The sequence below is a fragment of the Parasteatoda tepidariorum genome, chromosome 11, assembly GCF_982258835.1.
Source record: "Parasteatoda tepidariorum strain Cologne lab strain chromosome 11, Ptep-v5.0, whole genome shotgun sequence".
In the NCBI taxonomy this organism is placed as follows: Eukaryota; Metazoa; Arthropoda; class Arachnida; order Araneae; family Theridiidae; genus Parasteatoda; species Parasteatoda tepidariorum.
In genome coordinates, this window is record NC_141765.1 from 97,852,154 (window position 1) to 97,865,650 (window position 13,497).

Below are 13,497 nucleotides of genomic sequence, written 5' to 3' on the forward strand. Positions count from 1 at the left end.
TCACGAATTTAAGCTTAAAGAGCCGCGATGGCTCAGGGGATAGAGCGTTTGCCTTCCAATGAGGTGAACCGGGTCCGAATCCCAGTCGATACGAATTCCGCATGCACTGACCACAATGCTGACATGAAATATCCTCAGTAGTAGACGGATCATGGGTTAGAGCCCCTTTGCCGTCAGGCTAACAATGGGAGGTTCTCGTTTTCTTCCTCTCCATGTAACGCAGATTTCTCCCATTACTCGATCCAGGAGTTACCTTGTCTTCTGGATTGGATTAAAAATTACAAGGCTGCGGAGTTGAACATTAGTAGTCGAAAACCCATTAAATTGGGTTGGCTGTTCAACCACGGTTCTAAAATAAAATTTCACTTTAAAAAAAAAAACTCCGGTTCTGAACCATAGCCACCGAGAAATAAGGTCGTTGAGATATCCAGGTTCTTTTAGCGACGTCGGCATACCAGTGGCATAGCAAGGGGGGGGGGTCATGCCCCGGGAGCTACTCACATAGGGGTGCCAAACGGTCCGCAAAACAAAAAATTGCTGGATAATTTTTATTATAATTGATTTCTGAAAAATATATTATAATTTTTGAGCCAGTGTAATGTAATAAATGTTAATTTGTAAATAAAAAGGAAAAAAAGAAACATTAATGATCTAAATCAAAGTGTAATAATATATTCATAATAGAAATGGCAGGGCTAACTCGACCTGTGTCTAACAGCACTTCCTTCTGGCATCTACGCTGTGTGGTTATAGAAATTATCTGTCTGATAAAATAATAAGTTATAATAAATATTTGCAGTGTACAAATATTCTTTCTTTCAGAAGAATATTTATTTTTATTTCCATAAACGCAATGCTGCTTACGCTTGTTAAAACGATAACAACAACACTCTAATGTACTTATATGTACAGTCACGGAAAAAGTAGCCGGAAAATAACAACTAAAGGATCGTCTATTTTTTAATACTTCTCAGACACAACAAATACAGCGTTTTGCCGTTTCTAGGAAAGGACACAAACGCCGCATTTGTTGTGCGCCTGAGAAATATTAGTATTAAAAAATAAATTATTCTTTGTTTGTTACTTTCCGGATATTTTTTTCCGTGACTGTACATATCCTTGTCACTTGCGACAGGTTGTGGAAGTCCGCAACAAATGAGGGAAATACCCGAAATATTAACTTTAAAATTATTTTGTGCGAGTATTTTTCAGTTTTGCGTCCTAGTCATCGCGCTTTGCTTACAATAACAATGATATGTTATTAAATATTATATGTTATAAGTAGGACTGGGCGATATTAGAAATTATATATCGTGATGCATCGTCAGTTTTGCATCGCGATAAAGCGATGTATCGCGAAACAGTATTTTTGAATTTCATTTACTTGTAAGGCTCAGAAAGTCAGATTTCTATCAAAACTTCATACCCAGATTGATTTAAATCAACTTATAAATTTGAAAATATATATGTTTTGCTTCAGAAAGATATTAAATAAATTGACTACAATGTACAAATCTTACTAAAAATATATATTGAAATGTTTGTTTAGAAATTCATAATACGCTTAAAACAAAGAGTAAAAAAAATTTTTAAAGCGTTTTTTACAAATTAATATTTTCTTGTACTACTATGCATAAATAATTACATAATTATTAAATTCGATCGTAATGTTCAATTTCAAAATGAAACGTTAAAAATTATTTGTATGTTTAAAACAAAGTGCAAAATATATTTTAGAAAGAAAAACGTTTTTAAAACACTATTTTTTATTATTATCATTTCAGTTATTTTAGTTCTATTATAGTTCATTTACGTCACGCTAGAGCTGCACAATTCGCTAATGGCGACGGTCTGGGAAACATCCCTGAGGATGATCCGAAGACTTGCCATCCCAATTTTCATCCTCTGCAGATGGGATGGCACCCCCGCTTCGGTAGCTCGACGACCTGCGCGCGAAGTCGAGCACTTTACGGTAGAACAGTTTAACGAGGACCAATACCGCACACCCTCGGTCCCTACGCTGACTGATCCAAGTGGTCACTCACCCGCAGCCAGTTATGCTTGACTTCGGTGATTTGCTGGGAACCGTGTCTTAACGATCAGTCCGCTGCGGGACATTCAGAATTAAATTAAATTAAATAATGACTGAATTATGAACGAAAAACAAAGTAAAATTTAATTTCTAAAAAACAAAAAAATTTTGACATTCGACAATATATTTAGCTAATTAACAAATAATATGAAAAGAATATTCTTTAAAAAAAATCATTATACTCTCTAATAAAACGAAGTGCTAAATTATTTGTGTGCGTGCCTCCTGATACGACTTTTGTCTTTTTTTCAGCCATTATTCGTTCTTTAAGAAAGAAAAATAATTATTTTCATATATAAAACACTTTATTCACTTAAAAATATTGAGAAAAAAGTTAAAAAAATAACATTAAATAAAATAAATAAAAAATAATCAAAATTTATCTGTTTATTAGCTATTATTCGCTATTTCATAAAGGAAAAATAGTTATTTCGATATACAAAACACTTCATTCACGCTAAATTGTCGAATAGTACATTAAAAAACATAATATAAAATAAATAAAAAAAAATTTGAAGCCGATCCTTGCAGGGTATCGAACCCAGCACAACCGTGACTACATAGCATCCTTGCCCACAGCGCTACCAACTGCACCACGCTTCACATACCTGTTCCGCGTATATTTAGCTTCAAGCACCTCTTCCCGGTTAGTCAAAAAAATATATTTTGGAACATTGTGGGCCCACTAATTAGTCTGTAAAAAATTCCTTTAGTACAATTGTTTGGTACATTAGACTCTAATTTCAGGCCGAGTTTGAAATTTATAGGTTAATATTATAGGGAGTAACGGGGTGTGATGTGTGCGTGCCTCCTGATACGACTTTTGTCTTTTTTTCAGCCATTATTGGCTCTTTAACAAAGGAAAATAAATCTTTTCATTTATAAAACCCTTTATTCACTTAAAAATATTGAGAAAAAAGTTTAAAAAATAACATTAAATAAAATAAATAAAAAATAATCAAAAATTATCTGTTTATTAGCTATTATTCGCTATTTCATAAAGGAAAAATAATTATTTCGATATACAGAAAACTTCATTCACGCTAAATTGTCGAAAAGTATATTAAAAAACATAATATAAAAAAAATAAAAAAATTTAAAGCCGATCCTTGCAGGGTATCGAACCCAGGACTTAGGGGACTACATAGCAACCTTGCCCACAGCGCTACCAACTGCACCACACTTCACATTCCTGCTCCGCGTATATTTAGCTTAAAGCACCTCTTCCCCGTTAGTCAACAAAACATATTTTGGAACATTGTGGGCCCACTAATTAGTCTATAAAAAATTCCTTCAGTACTATTGTTTGATACATTAGACTCTAATTTCAGGCTGAGTTTGAAATTTATAGGTTAATATTATAGGGAGAAACGGGATGTGATGTGTGCGTGCCTCCTGATACGACTTTTGTCTTTTTTTAAGCCATTACTCGCTCTTTAACAAAGAAAAATAATTCTTTTCATGTATGAAACACTTTATTGACTTAAAAATATCGAGAAAGAAGTTAAAAAAATAACATTAAATAAAATAAATAAATAAAAAATAATCAAATTTATCTGTTTATTAGCTATTATTCGCTACTTCATAAAGGAAAAATAGTTATTTTGTTATACAGAACACTCCATTCACGCTAGATTGTCGAAAAGTGTATTAAAAAACATAATATAAAATAAAATTTAAAAAAATTAAAGCCGATCCTCGCAGGGTATCGAACCCAGGACATCCGGGACTGCATAGCATCCTTCCCCACTACGCTAACAACTGCACCACGCCACACATACCTGCTCCGCGTATATGTAGCTTAAAGTACCTCTTCCCGGTTAGTCAACAAAACATATTTTGGAACATTGTGGGCCCACTAATTAATCTGTAAAAAATTCCTTTAGTACAATTGTTTGGTACATTAGACTCTAATTTCAGGCCGAGTTTGAAATTTATAGGTTAATATTATAGGGAGTAACGGGGTGTAATGTGTGCGTGCCTCCTGATACGACTTTTGTCTTTTTTTCAGCCTTTATTGGCTCTTTAACAAAGGAAAATAAATCTTTTCATTTATAAAACCCTTTATTCACTTAAAAATATTGAGAAAGAAGTTTAAAAAATAACATTAAATAAAATAAATAAAAAATAATCAAAAATTATCTGTTTATTAGCTATTATTCGCTATTTCATAAAGGAAAAATAATTATTTCGATATACAGAAAACTTCATTCACGCTAAATTGTCGAAAAGTATATTAAAAAACATAATATAAAAAAAATAAAAAAAATTTAAAGCCGATCCTTGCAGGGTATCGAACCCAGGACTTAGGGGACTACATAGCATCCTTGCCCACAGCGCTACCAACTGCACCACACTTCACATTCCTGCTCCGCGTATATTTAGCTTAAAGCACCTCTTCCCCGTTAGTCAACAAAACATATTTTGGAACATTGTGGGCCCACTAATTAGTCTATAAAAAATTCCTTCAGTACTATTGTTTGATACATTAGACTCTAATTTCAGGCCGAGTTTGAAATTTATAGGTTAATATTATAGGGAGAAACGGGGTGTGATGTGTGCGTGCCTCCTGATACGACTTTTGTCTTTTTTTAAGCCATTACTCGCTCTTTAACAAAGAAAAATAATTCTTTTCATGTATGAAACACTTTATTGACTTAAAAATATCGAGAAAGAAGTTAAAAAAATAACATTAAATAAAATAAATAAATAAAAAATAATCAAATTTATCTGTTTATTAGCTATTATTCGCTACTTCATAAAGGAAAAATAGTTATTTTGTTATACAGAACACTCCATTCACGCTAGATTGTCGAAAAGTGTATTAAAAAACATAATATAAAATAAAATTTAAAAAAATTAAAGCCGATCCTCGCAGGGTATCGAACCCAGGACATCCGGGACTGCATAGCATCCTTCCCCACTACGCTAACAACTGCACCACGCCACACATACCTGCTCCGCGTATATGTAGCTTAAAGTACCTGTTCCCGGTTAGTCAACAAAACATATTTTGGAACATTGTGGGCCCACTAATTAGTCTATAAAAAAATCCTTCAGTACAATTGTTTGATACATTAGACACTAACTTCAGACCGAGTTTGAAATTTATAGGTTAATATTATAGGGAGTAACGGGGTGTGATGTGTTCGTGCCTCCTGATACGACTTTAGCCTTTTTTTAAGCCATTATTCGCTCTTTAACAAAGAAAAATAATTCTTTTCAAGTATGAAACTCTTTATTCACTTAAAAATATTGAGAAAGAAGTTAAAAAAAAACATTAAATAAAATAAATAAATAAATAAAAAATAATCAAAATTTATCTGTTTTTTTTTCGCTATTATTCGCTATTTCATAAAGGAAAAATAGTTATTTCGTTATACAGAACACTTCATTCATGCTAGATTGTCGAAAAGTATATTAAAAAATTTAATATAAAATAAAATTAAAACCGCTCCCTGCAGGGTATCGAACCCAGGACATCCGGAACTGCATAGCATCCTTCCCCACTACGCTAACAACTGCACCACGCCACACATACCTGTTCCGCTTATATTTAGCTTCAAGCACCTCTTCCCGGATAGTCAACAAAATATATTTTGGAACATTGTGGGCCCACTAATTAGTCTGTAAAAATTTCCTTTAGTACATTTGTTTGGTACATTAGACTCTAATTTCAGGCCGAGTTTGAAATTTATAGGTTAATATTATAGGGAGTAACGGGGTGTGATGTGTGCGTGCCTCCTGATACGACTTTTGTCTTTTTTTCAGCCACTATTGGCTCTTTAACAAATGAAAATAAATCTTTTCAATTATAAAACCCTTTATTCACTTAAAAATATTGAGAAAGAAGTTTAAAAAATAACTTTAAATAAAATAAATAAAAAATAATCAAAAATTATCTGTTTATTAGCTATTATTCGCTATTTCATAAAGGAAAAATAATTATTTCGATATACAGAAAACTTCATTCACGCTAAATTGTCGAAAAGTATATTAAAAAACATAATATAAAAAAAATAAAAAAAATTTAAAGCCGATCCTTGCAGGGTATCGAACCCAGGACTTCCGGGACTACATAGCATCCTTGCCCACAGCGCTACCAACTGCACCACACTTCACTTTCCTGCTCCGCGTATATTTAGCTTAAAGCACCTCATCCCTGTTAGTCAACAAAACATATTTTGAAACATTGTGGGCCCACTAATTAGTTTATAAAAAATTCCTTCAGTACAATTGTTTGATATATTAGACTCTAGTTTCTGGCCGAGTTTGAAGTTTATAGGTTAATATTATAGGGAGAAACGGGGTGTGATGTGTGCGTGCCTCCTAAACACGACTTTAGTCTTTTTTTAAGCCATTATTCGCTCTTTAAAAAAGAAAAATAATTCTTTTCATGTATGAAACACTTTATTCACTTAAAAATATTGAGAAAGAAGTTAAAAAATAACATTAAATAAAATAAATAAATAAATAAAAAATAATCAAAATCTATCTGTTTTTTTTAGCTATTATTCGCTATTTCATAAAGGAAAAATAGTTATTTCGTTATACAGATCACTTCATTCACGCTAGATTGTCGAAAAGTATATTAAAAAACATAATATAAAATAAATAAAAAAAAATTAAAGCCGATCCTTGCAGGGCATCGAACCCAGAGGACAACCGGGACTGCATAGCATCCTTCCCCACAACGCTAACAACTGCACCACGCATCACATACCTGCTCCGCGTATATATAGCTTAAAGTACCTCTTCCCGGTTAGTCAACAAAACATATTTTGGAACATTGTGGGCCCGCTATTTAGTCTATAAAAAATTCCTTCAGTACAATTGTTTGATATATTAGACTCTAATTTCAGGCCGAGTTTGAAGTTTATAGGTTAAAATTATAGGGAGAAACGGGGTGTGATGTGTGCGTGCCTCCTGATACGACTTTTGTCTTTTTTTAAGCCATTATTCGCTCTTTAACAAAGAAAAATAATTCTTTTCATGTATGAAACACTTTATTCACTTAAAAATATTGAGAAAGAAGTTAAAAAAAATAACATTAAATAAAATAATTAAATAAATAAAAAATAATCAAAATTTATCTGTTTATTCGCTATTCATAAAGGAAAAATAGTTATTTCGTTATACAGAACGCTTCATTCACGCTAGATTGTCGAAAAGTATATTAAAAAAATATATAAAAAATAAAATTAAAAAAAATTAAAGCCGATCCTAGCAGGGTATCGAACCCAGAACATCCGGGACTGCATAGCATCCTTCCCCACAACGCTAACAACTGCACCACGCTTCACATACCTGCTCCGCGTATATATAGCTTAAAGTACCTCTTCCCGGTTAGTCAACAAAACATATTTTGGAACATTGTGGGCCCACTAATTAGTCTATAAAAAATTCCTTCAGTACAATTGTTTGATACATTAGACACTAACTTCAGACCGAGTTTGAAATTTATAGGTTAATATTATAGGGAGTAACGTGGTGTGATGTGTTCGTGCCTCCTGATACGACTTTTGCCTTTTTTTGAGCCATTATTCGCTCTTTAACAAAGAAAAATAATTCTTTTCAAGTATGAAACACTTCATTCACTTAAAAATATTGAGAAAGAAGTTAAAAAAATAACATTAAATAAAATAAATAAATAAATAAAAAATAATCAAAATTTATCTGTTTTTTTTTTACCTATTATTCGCTATTTCATAAAGGAAAAATAGTTATTTCGTTATACAGAACACTTCATTCACGCTAGATTGTCGAAAAGTATATTAAAAAACATAATATAAAATAAAATGAAAAAAATTAAAGCCGATCCTTGCAGGGCATCGAACCCAGGACAACCGGGACTGCATAGCATCCTTCCCCACAACGCTAACAACTGCACCACGCATCACATACCTGCTCCGCGTATATATAGCTTAAAGTACCTCTTCCCGGTTAGTCAACAAAACATATTTTGGAACATTGTGGGCCCACTAATTAGTCTATAAAAAATTCCTTCAGTACAATTGTTTGATACATTAGACTCTAATTTCAGGCCGAGTTTGAAATTTATAGGTTAATATTATAGGGAGTAACGGGGTGTCATGTGTTCGTGCCTCCTGATACGACTTTTGCCTTTTTTAAGCCATTATTCGCTCTTTAACAAAGAAAAATAATTATTTTCAAGTATGAAACACTTTATTCACTTAAAAATACTGAGAAAGAAGTTAAAAAAATAACATTAAATAAAATAAATAAATAAATAAAAAATAATCAAAATTTATCTGTTTTTTTTTTAGCTATTATTCGCTATTTCATAAAGGAAAAATAGTTATTTCGTTATACAGAACGCTTCATTCACGCTAGATTGTTGAAAAGTATATTAAAAAAATATATAAAAAATAAAATTAAAAAAAATTAAAGCCGATCCTAGCAGGGTCTCGAACCCAGGACATCCGGGACTGCATAGCATCCTTCCCCACAACGCTAACAACTGCACAACGCATCACATACCTGCTCCGCGTATATATAGCTTAAAGTACCTCTTCCCGGTTAGTCAACAAAACATATTTTGGAACATTGTGGGCCCACTAATTAGTCTATAAAAAATTCCTTCAGTACAATTGTTTGATATATTAGACTCTAATTTCAGGCCGAGTTTGAAGTTTATAGGTTAATATTATAGGGAGAAACGGGGTGTGATGTGTGCGTGCCTCCTGATACGACTTTTGTCTTTTTTTAAGCCATTATTCGCTCTTTAACAAAGAAAAATAATTCTTTTCATGTATGAAACACTTTATTCACTTAAAAATATTGAGAAAGAAGTTAAAAAAAATAACATTAAAAAAATAATTAAATAAATAAAAAATAATCAAAATTTATCTGTTTATTCGCTATTCATAAAGGAAAAATAGTTATTTCGTTATACAGAACGCTTCATTCACGCTAGATTGTCGAAAAGTATATTAAAAAAATATATAAAAAATAAAATTAAAAAAAATTAAAGCCGATCCTAGCAGGGTATCGAACCCAGGACATCCGGGACTGCATAGCATCCTTCCCCACAACGCTAACAACTGCACCACGCCTCACATACCTGCTCCGCGTACATATAGCTTAAAGTACCTCTTCCCGGTTAGTCAACAAAACATATTTTGGAACATTGTGGGCCCACTAATTAGTCTATAAAAAATTCCTTCAGTACAATTGTTTGATACATTAGACTCTAATTTCAGGCCGAGTTTGAAATTTATAGGTTAATATTATAGGGAGTAACGGGGTGTGATGTGTGCGTGCCTCCTAATACGACTTTTGTCTTTTTTTAAGCCATTATTCGCTCTTTAACAAAGAAAAATAATTCTTTTCATGTATGAAACACTTTATTCACTTAAAAATATTGAGAAAGAAGTTAAAAAAAAATAACATTAAATAAAATAATTAAATAAATAAAAAATAATCAAAATTTATCTGTTTATTAGCTATTATTCGCTATTTCATAAAGGAAAAATAGTTATTTCGTTATACAGAACGCTTCATTCACGCTAGATTGTCGAAAAGTATATTAAAAAAAGATATAAAAAATAAAATTAAAAAAAATTAAAGCCGATCCTAGCTGGGTATCGAACCCAGGACATCCGGGACTGCATAGCATCCTTCCCCACAACGCTAACAACTGCACCACGCCTCACATACCTGCTCCGCGTACATATAGCTTAAAGTACCTCTTCCCGGTTAGTCAACAAAACATATTTTGGAACATTGTGGGCCCACTAATTAGTCTATAAAAAATTCCTTCAGTACAATTGTTTGATACATTAGACTCTAATTTCAGGCCGAGTTTGAAATTTATAGGTTAATATTATAGGGAGTAACGGGGTGTGATGTGTGCGTGCCTCCTAATACGACTTTTGTCTTTTTTTAAGCCATTATTCGCTCTTTAACAAAGAAAAATAATTTTTTTCATGTATGAAACACTTTATTCACTTAAAAATATTGAGAAAGAAGTTAAAAAAAAATAACATTAAATAAAATAATTAAATAAATAAAAAATAATCAAAATTTATCTGTTTATTAGCTATTATTCGCTATTTCATAAAGGAAAAATAGTTATTTCGTTATACAGAACGCTTCATTCACGCTAGATTGTCGAAAAGTATATTAAAAAAATATATAAAAAATAAAATTAAAAAAAATTAAAGCCGATCCTAGCAGGGTCTCGAACCCAGGACATCCGGGACTGCATAGCATCCTTCCCCACAACGCTAACAACTGCACAACGCATCACATACCTGCTCCGCGTACATATAGCTTAAAGTACCTCTTCCCGGTTAGTCAACAAAACATATTTTGGAACATTGTGGGCCCACTAATTAGTCTATAAAAAATTCCTTCAGTACAATTGTTTGATACATTAGACTCTAATTTCAGGCCGAGTTTGAAATTTATAGGTTAATATTATAGGGAGTAACGGGGTGTGATGTGTGCGTGCCTCCTAATACGACTTTTGTCTTTTTTTAAGCCATTATTCGCTCTTTAACAAAGAAAAATAATTTTTTTCATGTATGAAACACTTTATTCACTTAAAAATATTGAGAAAGAAGTTAAAAAAAAATAACATTAAATAAAATAATTAAATAAATAAAAAATAATCAAAATTTATCTGTTTATTAGCTATTATTCGCTATTTCATAAAGGAAAAATAGTTATTTCGTTATACAGAACGCTTCATTCACGCTAGATTGTCGAAAAGTTTATTAAAAAAATATATAAAAAATAAAATTAAAAAAAATTAAAGCCGATCCTAGCTGGGTATCGAACCCAGGACATCCGGGACTGCATAGCATCCTTCCCCACAACGCTAACAACTGCACCACGCCTCACATACCTGCTCCGCGTACTTATAGCTTAAAGTACCTCTTCCCGGTTAGTCAACAAAACATATTTTGGAACATTGTGGGCCCACTAATTAGTCTATAAAAAATTCCTTCAGTACAATTGTTTGATACATTAGACTCTAATTTCAGGCCGAGTTTGAAATTTATAGGTTAATATTATAGGGAGTAACGGGGTGTGATGTGTGCGTGCCTCCTAATACGACTTTTGTCTTTTTTTAAGCCATTATTCGCTCTTTAACAAAGAAAAATAATTTTTTTCATGTATGAAACACTTTATTCACTTAAAAATATTGAGAAAGAAGTTAAAAAAAAATAACATTAAATAAAATAATTAAATAAATAAAAAATAATCAAAATTTATCTGTTTATTAGCTATTATTCGCTATTTCATAAAGGAAAAATAGTTATTTCGTTATACAGAACGCTTCATTCACGCTAGATTGTCGAAAAGTATATTAAAAAAATATATAAAAAATAAAATTAAAAAAAATTAAAGCCGATCCTAGCAGGGTCTCGAACCCAGGACATCCGGGACTGCATAGCATCCTTCCCCACAACGCTAACAACTGCACAACGCATCACATACCTGCTCCGCGTACATATAGCTTAAAGTACCTCTTCCCGGTTAGTCAACAAAACATATTTTGGAACATTGTGGGCCCACTAATTAGTCTATAAAAAATTCCTTCAGTACAATTGTTTGATACATTAGACTCTAATTTCAGGCCGAGTTTGAAATTTATAGGTTAATATTATGGGGAGTAACGGGGTGTGATGTGTGCGTGCCTCCTAATACGACTTTTGTCTTTTTTTAAGCCATTATTCGCTCTTTAACAAAGAAAAATAATTTTTTTCATGTATGAAACACTTTATTCACTTAAAAATATTGAGAAAGAAGTTAAAAAAAAATAACATTAAATAAAATAATTAAATAAATAAAAAATAATCAAAATTTATCTGTTTATTAGCTATTATTCGCTATTTCATAAAGGAAAAATAGTTATTTCGTTATACAGAACGCTTCATTCACGCTAGATTGTCGAAAAGTATATTAAAAAAATATATAAAAAATAAAATTAAAAAAAATTAAAGCCGATCCTAGCTGGGTATCGAACCCAGGACATCCGGGACTGCATAGCATCCTTCCCCACAACGCTAACAACTGCACCACGCCTCACATACCTGCTCCGCGTACATATAGCTTAAAGTACCTCTTCCCGGTTAGTCAACAAAACATATTTTGGAACATTGTGGGCCCACTAATTAGTCTATAAAAAATTCCTTCAGTACAATTGTTTGATACATTAGACTCTAATTTCAGGCCGAGTTTGAAATTTATAGGTTAATATTATAGGGAGTAACGGGGTGTGATGTGTGCGTGCCTCCTAATACGACTTTTGTCTTTTTTTAAGCCATTATTCGCTCTTTAACAAAGAAAAATAATTTTTTTCATGTATGAAACACTTTATTCACTTAAAAATATTGAGAAAGAAGTTAAAAAAAAATAACATTAAATAAAATAATTAAATAAATAAAAAATAATCAAAATTTATCTGTTTATTAGCTATTATTCGCTATTTCATAAAGGAAAAATAGTTATTTCGTTATACAGAACGCTTCATTCACGCTAGATTGTCGAAAAGTATATTAAAAAAATATATAAAAAATAAAATTAAAAAAAATTAAAGCCGATCCTAGCTGGGTATCGAACCCAGGACATCCGGGACTGCATAGCATCCTTCCCCACAACGCTAACAACTGCACCACGCCTCACATACCTGCTCCGCGTACATATAGCTTAAAGTACCTCTTCCCGGTTAGTCAACAAAACATATTTTGGAACATTGTGGGCCCACTAATTAGTCTATAAAAAATTCCTTCAGTACAATTGTTTGATACATTAGACTCTAATTTCAGGCCGAGTTTGAAATTTATAGGTTAATATTATAGGGAGTAACGGGGTGTGATGTGTGCGTGCCTCCTAATACGACTTTTGTCTTTTTTTAAGCCATTATTCGCTCTTTAACAAAGAAAAATAATTTTTTTCATGTATGAAACACTTTATTCACTTAAAAATATTGAGAAAGAAGTTAAAAAAAAATAACATTAAATAAAATAATTAAATAAATAAAAAATAATCAAAATTTATCTGTTTATTAGCTATTATTCGCTATTTCATAAAGGAAAAATAGTTATTTCGTTATACAGAACGCTTCATTCACGCTAGATTGTCGAAAAGTATATTAAAAAAATATATAAAAAATAAAATTAAAAAAAATTAAAGCCGATCCTAGCAGGGTCTCGAACCCAGGACATCCGGGACTGCATAGCATCCTTCCCCACAACGCTAACAACTGCACAACGCATCACATACCTGCTCCGCGTACATATAGCTTAAAGTACCTCTTCCCGGTTAGTCAACAAAACATATTTTGGAACATTGTGGGCCCACTAATTAGTCTATAAAAAATTCCTTCAGTACAATTGTTTGATACATTAGACTCTAATTTCAGGCCGAGTTTG

The 13,497-nt window shown here is 32.0% G+C and overlaps 1 long non-coding RNA gene across 5 annotated transcripts in view; it reads left to right on the forward strand.

Annotated features, from left to right (window-relative positions):
- The window catches only part of LOC147801958 (uncharacterized), a 361,588-nt gene that overhangs the window by 52,971 nt on the left and 295,120 nt on the right, over window positions 1-13,497 (forward strand). The window lies entirely within an intron of this gene.